At 48.4% G+C, this 14,302-nt stretch overlaps 1 protein-coding gene across 5 annotated transcripts in view; it reads left to right on the plus strand.

Moving 5' to 3' along the window:
* SLC7A1 (solute carrier family 7 member 1) overlaps positions 1 to 14,302 on the plus strand; it is a 668,243-nt gene that overhangs the window by 305,014 nt on the left and 348,927 nt on the right. The window lies entirely within an intron of this gene.

Raw genomic sequence — 14,302 nt, forward strand, 5'->3', positions numbered from 1 at the left:
GGGTTGCATACGCCACGCCGTTACCGGGGGGCCCCAGTTCAGAGCCGTTCAAAGTGATAAATACGGGGGAGTGGTCGGAATATGTTCTGGGGAGGTGCGTCGCGTGAACCAGTGTCGTATAGAGATGTGAAGTCAGGAGTATATAGTCAAGTCGTGCCCATAATCTAGCCTGCGCTGTGAAATGTGTACCTTCCCCCCCTTGCTCCGCAGTGGGAACGCCAGGCGTCTATGAGATTATTACCGTCAATAGTCGCTCTAAGGACCTCTCGCCCATTAGTATAATGGTGGGGGGGGCGGGGTGTGATCTATCCAGGGGAGGGTGCAAGGTTGTGTTGAAATCTCCTCCACATATGAGGTGTTGCGGCCCGTCTCCACTGTTGCCGCCCATAAATCAGTAAAGTACTGTGGATCATCTATGTTAGGCCCATAACAACACGCAAGCGTCACTGCCATACGCCCCAGCCTACCCCACAGTAAGCAATACCTCCCCTGAGGGTCAGCCTTGGAGCCAGCTAGATGGAAAGGCGTATTCCTCTTAATCAGAATGGCCGTACCCCGCGCATATGAGGAGTAAGTAGAGAAGACTGTGTATGAAACCCATCTACGTCCAAAGGAGTTCAATCTATGGGGCGCAAAGTGCGTTTCCTGTAGGAAAGCAATGTGAACTTTGTGGCGATCAAGGTAACTCAATACTTGTCTCCTTTTCGTATGATCACCCAGCCCTCTCACATTCCAAGTAATCACATTCAAGCGTGTATCCCCCATGTATATTCTTGTAAATATTTAAGCAGGATCAATGTGTCTAGCACGGCGTAGTTACCATCAGCTATTAACAGGCCACCGCCGAGACGCACCCACCCAGTGATACCTAGAGGGAGCAGGAGTCTCAACACTGTGGGAACACCCTCACCACTTGCTTCTTGTCCCAGCCACGGACAGTGCACACTATTCCCATCTGGCTTACCCATCTCCCGGCCACAACCAAGTCGCCCCCCCATAGAGGCGGAGCAGCGAGTTCACGATACCTAATGCACATGTTATAAACTGAACCCCAACAGTTCCCCCAACTCGACCCCCCTCCCGTCTCCCCACAAAGAGTCCCAACAAAAGGACAAGGCCTGTAGAAAAAAAAACATTCCTTAGCATCCATCCATGTAGGACGAATCTACCTGGCTCCACTAAGGTGAGCCATATCCTGCCAGCTGCATTCCCACCACACCAGGCCGCCAGTCCACCCCCCCCACCCACTGAAGCTTCCCCAACTCGCCAGTACCCCAGGCCCACCCCCCACCCATATACCAATCAAAACAAACAAAGAGCCAACAGAAAAAAACAAGAGTCAATGTTCTTGGGGAACACCCAGTAGGGCTCATCAGAGGTGCACATTCGACCACCGCCAGTCCTCTCACTCCGTGCAAGTCCACCCTCAGCGTCTCTATCCGGAGCAGAGAGGGAGTAAGGGGGGTGGGGGCCTGGCATACATTACCACCTGCAGTCCAGCACCCGTCCATGGCACCCCAGGAGTCAGTCGCAGCCACTGCATATAATGATAGCATCCGCCATGCAGTGAGTCAGTGATGACAATCCAGTAGGCTGCGAGATCCAAAACCACACAAAGCCATCCGGCGATTATTCGGGACCAGATGCATTTAGGTCTTCAGCTTCCGCAGGTCGCCTACCTCGTTTAGGCAAAGTTTTAATTGCTGGGGGTTGAGAAAGAAGTGTTGCGTGCCCTGGTGGGTGACTCGTAGTTTGGCCGGGTACAAGAGGGCATAGTCAATGTTCAGGTCTCGAAGCTTTCTCTTGACGACAAGGAACTTCCGCCGTTGCTCTTGAACCACCGGGGTAAAGTCAGGGTATATAGAGAAGGACACGCCATCATACGTGAGGTTTTGGTTCGCCCGGGCCGCTCGTAGCGCTGCATCGCGATCTCGATAGTTGAGTAAGCGTGCAATTATGGGTCGTGGCGCGGCACCAGGTTTGGGCTGGGGTCCAAGGGAGCGATGAGCGCGTTCCACAATAAATTTGCACGAAAGAGCCTCCGCACCCACTGCTGCTGTAAGTAGTTTCTCAATGTACAGCTCCATCTTCCCCGTGTTGGTCGATTCTGGAATGCCCGTGACGCAAATGTTGTTCCGCCGACTCCTCGCTTCCAACTCCTCATTTTTGGCGGCAATCACCCTTAACACATTGTCCATTCTAGATAGTCGTGAGTTATGCGCCGCCGTGGTGTCGTTCTTAGATATTCGGCGCTCCACCTCTGTTATGCGCTCTTCGTGTACATCCATTTTCTGGACTATGCCGTCCATTCTAGCGGAAAGTCTATCCACTTTGTCAACCACCGTTGCAAAGCCCTGGCGCATCTCTTGCAGCATGGTGGCGATATCTGGGGCCGGAGGGGCCGACGTTGAAACCTCCGTGGCCGGGCTTCGGGGCTGCACATTGTCCCCCGTGTGTCGTGTCGCCTTTTTCTACGTTGCAGGTTCAAACTGCAGCTTGGGCTGGCGATTGTCCGGCTTCCCCATGTTGGCAATGGGAAAGAAAGAGTTGCTGCGTCTCGGCGCTATCCCCACCTCAGCTGGAGAGGAATGAGTTGAGGAATATCGCCCGCCTTTGACTCAGCGTGGTTCAGTGGTGCCCCTGCCCCGCACGTGTCATTAGGCAGAGGGGAAAGCGTGGCAGGTGTCTTCAGTGGTGACCTACTGTGAGGTGGAGTGCAGCCACGGGTGTGTGATTGTATCCTGGTTCCAGGCGCCTGAGTTGAGCGTGCCGCCGCAAGCGCTGTAGCACCAGACCAGACGTAGCGCCTCGAGCCCTCCACTAGAAGCACCAGGCTGGAGGAGCCTTCCGCTGGTCTGGAGTTGTGGCAGGAACTGGCTATGTAGTTTGTGTGCAGCAAGGAGGAGATCGAGCCGCCACAAGCCCAGGGCGCACTGCAGGTAAGGGAAGGCAGTCCAATATGGCGCTAGAAGAGCGCGCCTGTCGCAACAGCAGAGGTGAGGTTGTTGGGGCGAAACAGCGTCAGCACCGCACCACCTCTATCCCCGGCGCCGCACTTAGCACTTGCCTTGTGGTTCACCTCGGCCGCTTCTCGGACGGCGTGCCGAGTCCGCTCCTGTCACCAGGACTGGCTTCGCCGCCCGCCCCAGCTTGGCAGGCCTGCTTGCCTCGTGGTGAGCCTCGGGCTCACGTAATCCCAGGAGCCAAGTACAGACTCCACAGCGGCAGGACACACGTCGGCTGGGGGGCTCCGCTGGTGGCAACTTCGGAGCCCAAGGGGGTAGAGCCCTCAAACTTGCACCGAGTGTGCAGTGGCCCTTGCTGCCCCTTCGTGGGGATTTTCGGGCGGGTGGGAGCAGGAGAAAGAGGATCAATGCCGGATAGTCATGCCAGGCTGCTGGAGCCTCACGAAGGTGCGGCCATTCAGCTTGTGCGCCTTCTAGCGCCCCCTGCAACAGAATACTTGGCTGCACAGTTGGTTGGTTTAGCTACCAGAGTGGATTCCTGTTATTGAGAACTTGTCGATTGCTTCTTTTGGTGAGGTACATAAGTGGACGCCTCACTTATCTAAGTACTTATGTGAGACTCAAAGCTCGGTTAAGTCAATATGTGGACACTATACACTTGACTTTAGGTTATTTGGCTGACCGCAAGCTGCCATCCTCTTCTTCAAGTTCCCCTAAGTACCAGCTATGTCCATCCAATTTGTTTTAGGTTTGAACCGACATGGCAGCAACCAAGCCAGCACCACTGCTCATGTAATGAAGGCCATCCAATAATCTCCCTCCAGCTTATTCCTGCTCAGGATCATATATTTATACAAAGCTTAGTGAACTATGATCCTGAGATATACCACAAAGAGACCCTCAGAGCTGACCAAAGATGGCGGCATACTAGAAACCATAAACTGTACTCCTGTGTCTCACACTTCCTATGCCATCATACTGTAAGCACTGCTTCCCATAGCACAATAGCAGCGCCTCGGTGGTCATCCTGTACGACCTGAAAACACTTTTCACATGAGATCGAAAAACAAACGTACCACCTTTCCTTCCAAACAACGTACACGGTGTACTACCTATGTAGGCAAGCACATCAGCCCTCGACACAAGGTTAGTAATCACTATATAGATGCTACAATACAACGCAACACAACACATTTCCCCTTCTGTGGTGTAGGGAAATACCTCTGCCAAAGTCTCACCATTCAAGGAATTCACGTGGACATTTTGCCAGTAGAGAAAGTACCCCCCTTTTCAAGTCGCACAAGCAAGTGAAGGGAGGCGGGACGGGCACACGGACAGCGGGAGGTGGGGGGCGGGGACGGGCACATGGACAGCAGGATGGGGACGGGCACACGGACAGCGGGAGGGGGGGGACGGCGGACATCGCGCAACCCACCCCTGCCCTGTACGACCTGAAAACACTTTTCACATGAGATTGAAAAATAAACTTACCACCTTTCCTTCCAAACCCCGTACACGGTGTACTACCTATGTAGGCAAGCACATCAGCCCTTGACACAGGGTTAGTAATCACTATATAGATGCTACAATACAATGCAACACAACACATTTCCCCTTCTGTGGTGTACGGAAACACCTCTGCCAAAGTCTTACCATTCAAGGAATTCACGTGGACATTTTGCCAGTAGACAAAGTACCCCCCTTTTGAAGTCGCACAAGCAAGTGAAGGGAGGGGGGGGACGGGCACACGGACAGCGGAAGGGGGGGGGTAGGAAAGGCACGGACAGCGGGATTTGGGGGCGGGACAGCATGGACAGCGGGAGTGGGGGCGAGAAAGGCACGGACAATGGATTTAACAGGTGGCCATTGGATGATGGTCATACCTTCAAAATACCAATTTGTGCTTAAAAGGTGGTAAAGTGCGTCCGCCAAAACAGTACCGGATAACTGTTTACATAAGCCCATCATGAGAGAGCGAGCGAGCAGGCAGTGCGTGTTCCAGACTCTGTGCTAACAACTGCAGCAACCGGGGGTATGGAGCAAACTGACGAATTTGTCTGACAGAAGACATATCGCATTATATACTCAGTCTTTGGATACAACATACTGCGGTTCACACCGTGGGGATCAGGACGTCTAGTAGAAAGGACACTGCAGGCAGGTAGTCGGTGGATGAATGATACACTAATGAGTGGAAGGATAGTGCTCGGCGCACAAGGGTGGACGGAACGGGTTTCGCTGCGGACTGGGAGGTGATGGGAATGTTGGTGCCTACAAACTAGTGCTACAAATGTATCTGTCCACGCACAGTATGGGGAGCTATGCTAGTTCGCCAGCACTCTCCCTAGACTCAGAACAACATGTTGACAGCTGCACCTCCCTATGACAGGCCCACACACCCCTCCCCCCCTCACATACCGTGGCAACCTCACGCGCAGAACACTGTTGCAGGGCAGTGTCCACATCGGGTACATCCACCTCCGCATCGGGTACATCCACCTCCGCTTCAGACGCCATTTCTGCTGAGCAACAACTGATGCAGGAAGCGGAAACAGAGACAGGCAGACCAGTACTAAACAGCAAAGAAGGACTGCCGAGGGACCTGACTACGTTCGCACAGAGATCTAATAAAGAACTAGAGTGCTAACTCGCTCCTTTCTCTCTGTATAAAGAGAAGAACAACCCACAAGTTCAGATAGAGTTAATATAAAGAATTGAAAGCTTGTTTAAACAGTCAAGTTTTCAGATAGCACCTGAACAATGTGAGCGAACGTTCAAGTGAAGGGAGGGGGGACGGGCACACTGACAACGGAAGGGGGGGCGGGAAAGGCACGGACAGTGGGAGGGGGGGGCGGGAAAGGCACAGACAGCGGGAGGGGGGGGACGGGCACACGGACAGAGGGAGGAGGCGGGCAGGCAACATAAGACGGGATACATGAGACGAGTAAAAGACGAGCGGGAAAGGCACGGACAGCGGGAGGGGGGGTTGGAAAGGCACGGACAGCGGGATGGGGGGCGGGAACGATCAAAGCACTCACCTGGACCTGGACTTCCGGCGGCGGTCGGCTGCGGAATGACCAAAAGAAACATGGACGACCAAAAAAATAAACCCCGCCCACCGCCGCACTGCCGTGATAAAAGGGGCAGGATGAGAAAAACATTGCCGGAACGCCCACGAATCGCCTCAAACCATGACACAGATCTCACTTCCAATGGCTAGCCTCCATTTATGGAGCTAGCCAATGGAAGTGAGAGGCGTGACAAAGGAACCATACTCTTCACAAAAGTTTTCGCCTGCGTGAACGCTGCTGCGCAGCGGACGCCAGGCGAAACCTAAAAATACAGGAGGTAGAGGCAAAAAGTCAGGGGAAACCACGCCAAGGATGCCAGGTCTAACAGATCCCATGGTGACATGTTTCCAGGTGTCTGGGAAAAGTGGCTGTGGTGACGGAGTCATTGATTATCTGAGTGAGTGTGGGCAACCAAAAGTGGCTGCACCATTCCTTCAGCAGTGTAAAGCAGGCTAGGCAATGTGTATTGGCAGGTGCCAAACTTTGTGCTGAACAGGTTCCGCCAGAGGCCCACAGCAGCATGGGCACACAGTGTCTCATAAAGGCAATTTCAATGCACTAAAGGCAGTTCACCTCCTCCTGAGCATGGCTCCACTGCATAAATCATCTAATATCCACTGTCCTTTGTTTTTATTAATAATAGAAGACCGTCTTGAATTTGGGCTTCAGGCTGGTTTTTTCTTTACATGAGTGTGCCAAGATTCAGCACGTTAAAAGGTGAGAAATAGATATGTGAGAGAAGCCCTCTTGCATCTAGTCCTGGGGCAGCTGGCATTTCCAATATTCAGTTCAAATTCAGTTTGCCCCAAACATTTGGTTAGAATCTATCCTAAGAGTGCATTTCATCTTTCAGGTAGTTATTTTGCTTTTTGTATATTCTGGCTAGATTGTCCTTGCATCTAGCCCAAAGCATATCTGCGATTCCTAACCTGGTTTTCCGGTTTGCCAAACCAGCATGACATGCCAGTGAGGCTCAGAGATGAGGAACAAGGGAGGAGCGGGGGCGAGATGAGGAGCGTTCGAGTGCCGCCGTAGCTGCCCCTGATCGGCAGGATTCGCTCGACACAGCCCGGCTCCCCCACCGCCCCCCACCCACTCCCCCAGGGCTCACAGCGGACTCACGGGCTGGGCGACTGAGCTACTGCCACACCAACTGACACAGCTGCAGTTCTGCGGGCCCCGCTTGTCTCGCTCTTCAGTTCCTGATTGTGCCTGATAGAGCCTGACATTGACATAGCTTCAAACTCCTGGCAACTAATGAGATATCGGATAGAGAAGTGCTGAGAAGTTTCAAAGTAAGACACAAGGACATAAAGAGTATTGAAGAGTGGCAAGTAAGCACCCAGAAGAAAAAAAAAAAAGCAACCTTCGAGAAAGAAAACCCCCTCATTCATAACTAAGGGAACAAAAATGCGAAATGAATTGAAATTATATGAATTTGTACTTGTAAAGCACACTTATACCCCAACCGCGGTTTCCTGGCGCTGTACGCATACCGCTGTGGAACCCTTCCTGGCTTTTTCCCTTAATGTCCACACCTGGACACCCCCAAGGTGAAGCCAGGCATCCCAGCGCTGTTGGGGCCGTTGTGGAGATTAAGCAAGCTATTGCCCAGAGTTGCAGAGTGGGACCCATGATTAGAATAGGCACCGAGGCGAGAATTATCAGGTCCGAGGAAATTGAGCCCAAGACCTACCGAGGCGGGCATTGAACCCTGGTCCCGGGCCAGACCTCTGCATCAGGGTCTGCCGCTCTAACCATTGAGCCACACTTCTCCTCAAAGCTCCCATCGCCCTTATAAGACCGCCAAATGACAGAAGGCCAAGATGCTGTGCCCTCAGGTGGGAAGGTGGGGGAACCAGGCATCTCCCCGATCGGAGGGAACCCTGGATGTGCATAAGGGGACTAAACTGGGCAGTCAAAGTAGTTCCCGGATACCTCTGGTCGAAGGAAAACAAGAAGCCCTTGAGGAAGCACAATCCGATTATGCCCGGTCATCAGCCAAACAAAAAACTGCGACACTAGAGATATCGGAGACTATCTTAACCGGCCTACTCAAACGCTCAAGCAACTAGCCCACTTTATAAGCCACAAGAGCCCAAGATCCCATAACCAAATCGAGGAAAATCGAACAAGCACACCTCAACCGGCTCCTCTCTACCCTGAGATAATCATCCACGGAAGGGAACCGGTCATCTTACAACTAGCCTCCTTACAATTAGCCTCACTTCCCTCCCAAGGGCTACCTCCAGATAGTAGCCCGGAAAATTTAACAAAATAAAAAGCCTCTCCTGACCACGCTCAGATGCTCCTGCAGTGCGAAACCCGGCGAGGCGCACCAAGAGACATCACCATGTTCGGAAGCTATGGATCCTCAAGAAGACACCTTGTCTCACCCCAAGACTCCAGCAATAAACTTTTACAATCAACAACATTGATGTCGTCCACTAGCTCAGCGAGCCCAGTATTCCAGCTTTTGCACCTACGAAGCCCGTCTCCCACTGAAATGGAAGTAAATCAATGAAAGCCTCGTACTCAAAACCTTAGGTTTTACTTTCCCTCGTTTGCCTCCACCCCATTTCTTGCCCCTCATATGCAGTCTAGTTATACCTGCTCTAAGGACTGACACCAGCTTGAGACTAGGGTCAGCGCACTTAATGCCTCTTTGATGGACACCAACAATAGCAGCACCGGCAATAAAGCTCTCAACTCACAACAAGACATAAACAAAAGTCTTCAAAAGAAACCACCCTCGTCAACTAGTAGCTACTCAGACTCAAAACCACCTCCATCACATTACCAAACTCAAGGCAATGATCTCTCAAAAAAAGAACTCTGGCCTAGGGAGCCACTTAACACTTCAACCAAGTTTGAGGTGCTGCTCTTGGTTACTAATCAAGCCTTGAACTCGGTGGCTAGTGTTGCTCACATTTGTAGCGGACTCAATAACCAGAATTGATACAAAGCTCAATCAACTAAACTCCTTGATACGTAAAGCTCAAAACAACATAGGGCCAAATCAAAGTCAAAACCAAAGCTGTAGTGGATGCAGCTGCAACCCGATCTTAAGAAAAACTAAAAACGCTCCCGGAAGTAATGTCCTCTCGCAGAAAACCACCCCTCTCACACTACTTCAAACTCATCCCCCACATTGGCCCACCTTAAGAAAAAAACACTCATAACGCTGAGCACCTAAGAAGCAAAACAACTGATGCCAGGACTAGTCATCAGACACAAGATTTTGATTGTTCTGATGCTCATGAGCAGCAGATCACTATTACACAGTAGCACCTAGCCAGAAGTGCGAATGGTGTTGACAACCACGACCATATACCCACTTCTAACAAAACACAAACAATAAGAGGCCTAGATAATACGATACAATCTAACCCTGCAACAGAGACAGGAAAAACGTTGAACTGTACTGAACCATCAAATATTGCTAATTTACCCCCACAGAAGGACATCCCCTGTTCAGGAAAAACAAGTAGAAATTAAAGAAACTAAACAAAGCTAGGAAAAAGGACAGTGCAATATTACGTTGGCTCAGAACAGATGACCATGAATCAACAGCCAACTCAGCCGCGGCCCCCAGCAACAACACCCATGGAAAAGGAACTACAATTATTCACTCTCTGGAAGATACCATTGAAACACAAGGTGTGGACCAAATTAAGGTCGGTATCGACCGTTGCACTGTGCTAAACCAAGAGGAGACCCTTGAGAAACTGAATGAAAAAAAAGAAACCAAAAAATGCAGTGTAAAATCTTTCAAGACCCTGGACAAATTAATAAAGCCATTCAGCAGTCGTCCCTCGCTCAAATAAGGTGCAGAAAAGCCCATGGGCCGGGTTCCACGAACAAAGTCATAAGTTATCACAACCTAGCCAACCACTTGAACCTGAGAAGGAAGATATCCAACCTAAAACACTCAGAGGTGATAGCAACACAAACTAACTTGAGGGATGAGTTGGGGGGGCGGGAAAGGTAAATGGGAAGGCTCTGATCCATCCTGAAATAGTCTAATATAGGCTGCAGCCTTCTCAAGAAATTACAAGAGGGGAAGATCTCTCCTTTGATACTTGCCCACACAGCTCTAAAGTAAACCGACCAGTAGGGTTAAATCAATCACCCAAGGAAAAGATGTCCAGCGAGACCCTAGTGGTAAATCTCAACCAACAGCAGAATAAAACCAAATTAAACATCGAAGAATTAACTCAGCTGCCCCAAGAAGGCTTCAAATTATTGCTGTACTCAGAGTATGTATCCCAAGGGAAATTGGACACCTTCAACAGAGGAAATATTCTAAAGTCGTGTCTGCACCTCCCGGGACTAGACAATATAAAAACAAGGGATATCTAAAGTGTGGCTTTTGTCGCCCCAGAACAGGGCAGACGAATGAGGCAACGGTAGTAACCTTTCATAATAAAGACATAGCCTCTGCACTAATGAATAACAAAATACAATTGAGTGACTGGGGCATTCAGGTCAGTTTTCTCACCAAGGCCAAGTACCCGGCTTTCTTAAAGGACTCAGCCGTCAATCTTTCAATGGTTCATAACAATAAAAATTTGCCCAACAATAATATAATTACCCAGCAACCTATCTCAGTTTTGTGTAGCTCCTTAGCAGGAACCCAAACCGTATGCTGGAAAGAGAACCCTCTGCAAATAACGGTATCCAGAGCGGGAGGCCCTCGTCCATGTGCTTTCAAATGGCAGAACTCCCAAGATTGGTCCTGGCTTTCCTAGGCCATAGGGTAAAACACAGATCACCTCGATCGAACAGAAGCCCAAGCAGGATGTCTCGCATCACCTTAGAATCTGTTCCTGGAACATCCGCGGGATAACCAAGGAAAAAACAGCAGGATCAACCACTTGTTTCCTGAAGATTCATGACATCATTGCCTTGCAAGAAACATGGTCTTTCGAAAAAACTGCCTGGGAGGAATTCATTTCACCATCTTCGAATCCCACGCAATAGCATCTCAAGTAAGTGGCCACGCATCTGGAGGAGTGCTGCTGATACTGTGCAGAAAAACCTGGTTGCAAAAGTCTCCCCACTTTTCAAAGGGCAGGGAGACTATATCTTTGTTAAAATTCAGACAGTGCTTGTAAAAGAAACAACAAAAAATGATCCTTGGTTGTGTATCTACATCCTTCCAAAAATAAGCCAGAGGCTACATTGAGTAAAATGCATCCAGCCACGAGAGACCTCTCCTCCCACTATCCAAACGATATATGGTTAATAATGGGAGATTTTTATGCCAATCTAATGGAGGCAGGCCTGAATCTTTCCCTTCAATTCTCATTGGATAATCAAATGTGGGCCATTACGGAGATACGGTCTCAGTACCAACGGAAGGAAGGTCGAGGACAATGATGGTAACGTACTTAAACCAACTAGGTCTCCGCATCTTAAATGGTAGACTCGATTCATACTTGTCTGCTGCCTACACCCATGTATCCTCCTCCAGAATGGCCACTCTTGACTATAAATGGATCTCAGTTGCCCACTTCCACCGTATCTAGGAATTTGTGTTAACTCCTTCAACGGAAAGTGTTCACGCTGTTTTAATGTACAAAGTCTCATCTCGGCATTGTTACCGCCTAACAATCAATCTGATTGGATTCTGTAGTGTAGTTCCTATATTCCCAATAGGCTCTGCACATTGGAATAACATAAACAGCAGTGTAGACGTAGGACTGAGGTCATCTAGGTCTCTACTGACTGTTAGACTTAATTAGTTTTTGCCAGCTAGCTCAGAGGTCACTAGAAACTTTCTCGAAGGAATAGGGAGGGGTTAACTTCCCTGATTTAGACAAGAAGGGATTAGCTTCTGACAACCATATAACATGACAACTTTGCTCCCTCAGAATAAGGAGTGTATCTCCAGAGTCGTGTGAAAACCATAGACAGCTATTTCATTCAGTCAATCCTGCATGCTTAATTTCACCAGGGTGCAGAGAAAATAGAGAGACGGGCGTTTTCAATAAAAGGTGTTATTTTATTGAGCAGTCTTCTTTCTGATGCAAGAAAAGTGAATTGCCACAATTGCAATACTTCTCATGAAGTAAAGTGCGTACAATAAAAGGAGTATTATTAAATAATACTGTAAAAGCATTGATATGGTTTCTTAGCCATATGATACTTTAAAACGGATAAAATATTTACATACATAAAAACATTGACTAACGAACTCAACTGGTGCTTCTAATATACGCCTACCCCGGTGTACCTGACCTAAGCCTAATACGTGGGAAGGAGTAAGTAAGTTGCAGTTTTAAGTTAGGTTAGGTTTTTTGCCAAGAATCTGAATCAAGAATTCTCTCTAAGGTTTGAATCCGCTCCGTACCTTGGTTATAGAATGAAGGAGGTCTTGTATCTCGTTTCTCAGGACTCGATCTCCCAGTGACCCGCAAGGGTGACTGGAAAACAACGGCGTGAGAAAAGGCAGCTTCTCCAGCGTGTAAAAGGGGAGGGGCGCTTCCTTCGGCTCTCGCATCAGCTGGGCTTCGGATAAGTAGATAGCCGCTCTGCTCCACACCACCGTGTGTTTGCTTAACCACTTGAACGCTAAGGCTTATTAGGCCCATATAATGAGATTTCCATTTAAATGAATGGGCAGTGCATGACAAGTTACCCTTGTCATTAGCATCCAAGTGGTTAAGGCAAGTGTTGGTATATTTATACTTGGAAGGTGCCATGTTTGACGTAAGGTTGGACATAAGACGTCAATAAAAGATGTCACTAAGAACTGACTGTTCCTTTTGTGCTCGCAGGAGTTCAATGACAAATCAAAACAAAGACATGGGGAATTCCCAGGTTGCTGAAGGTTTGGTGTGTCGAAAGAACTCGTTGTGCTCTCTAGTAATCTCAGGAAGTAGCCTTGCCGTATTTGGGCTGCATGGGCTATTACTGAATATGGGCAAGATTTGTATGTCTTCATTAGGACATGATTTATCATAACCGCATGAAGGCATGAATCAGGAATATTTAATTAGGATCCTAGATACATTCACAACACCCACTCCATGTATAATGTCCATCATTACTAAATACTAAGCAATATGTAAACATATAGGTATGCATGTGTTTTTCAACCCACCCCAAAATACAATGAAATGCATTTGAAATGGTATAGATACACGAAATTAGTATTATACTGTACTCTTTCAAGCAGAGTTATCATTCAGGAAATGCAAATAATAGTATAGGCTGAATGAATTGCAAAAATTACATTTTATGAAATGAATACAGAAAAAAAGTCGAGACATTTCATCACAAAGTTATATAACATTGTACATATGCTAGAGGCTGATTCAAAATATTGTCTCTAGAGTCTCTAAAAATAGAACTTCTGTTCTCTAAGAATAGTTCTACTTTAAGCAGAGTACCATGTGCCAAAAAATGGTAAATATATAGAAAATTAGGGGAAATAATTTCGTTCTCGGGAAGGGAGAAAAAAAAAAGTGTCACTGTCTTTTTGGAGTTCTGTTTATCAAAAACTGAAGGGAACGCTGTGACCTCATTTTTTCAAATATTTTTCTTGTTAGGGAGAATATTACATCTGTTAGGCCGGTTAAAAATTTGTCTACAACAGTAGGTGAAAGTTGGGCCAACTCCGAAAAGGTGGAAATAGTGCATATGTGCGATGCATTGCCATCATCGATGTCAGGATCAGCAATGTTCACAGAAAGTTGTACCCGTGTGGTGCCGCTTTCATCTCGTACCTCACCGCCACTTAATCGTAATGGTGAAGTCTCAATGAATGCCGTCATCAGAATAGGTAGCCGCTGGGGACAACACGTTGCATGAGTCATTACAGGACAAAGCAAAGCGTCCATATCCATTGGTACTGCTGATGGTAGTGTAAGACAGACGTCCAACACGCATTCTTCTCCGCATAGCAGACAACAAAGCACAGGTAAGATGCAATTTTGCCAAATTCGTCTGAATGAAAGAAACCAGGTGGTATTCAGATCTCTTAGCCGGGCCAATCCGAGGACCTTAGTGATATGGTCTCGATATCGTATTGCTTGGATCGTTTCTTCCATCGTTGCCAGAGGTTTGTCTGTGTTTTGGCTTGCCATATCGGAGCAGAAGGAACAAAAATAAAATTCCTGCTAAAAGACCCAAAATAAGAGGCAGGCCACCGAAGAGCGAATGCACAAAATTCGGAAAGATGCCAAGAACTGCTTCGAAGGGTGTTAGCAGTCCCGAAAAAATTGTCTTAAATACATGTGCGATGCCACTGGTATCTGA

This window comes from Lissotriton vulgaris, chromosome 8, assembly GCF_964263255.1.
Source record: "Lissotriton vulgaris chromosome 8, aLisVul1.2, whole genome shotgun sequence".
Taxonomy (NCBI): domain Eukaryota; kingdom Metazoa; phylum Chordata; class Amphibia; order Caudata; family Salamandridae; genus Lissotriton; species Lissotriton vulgaris.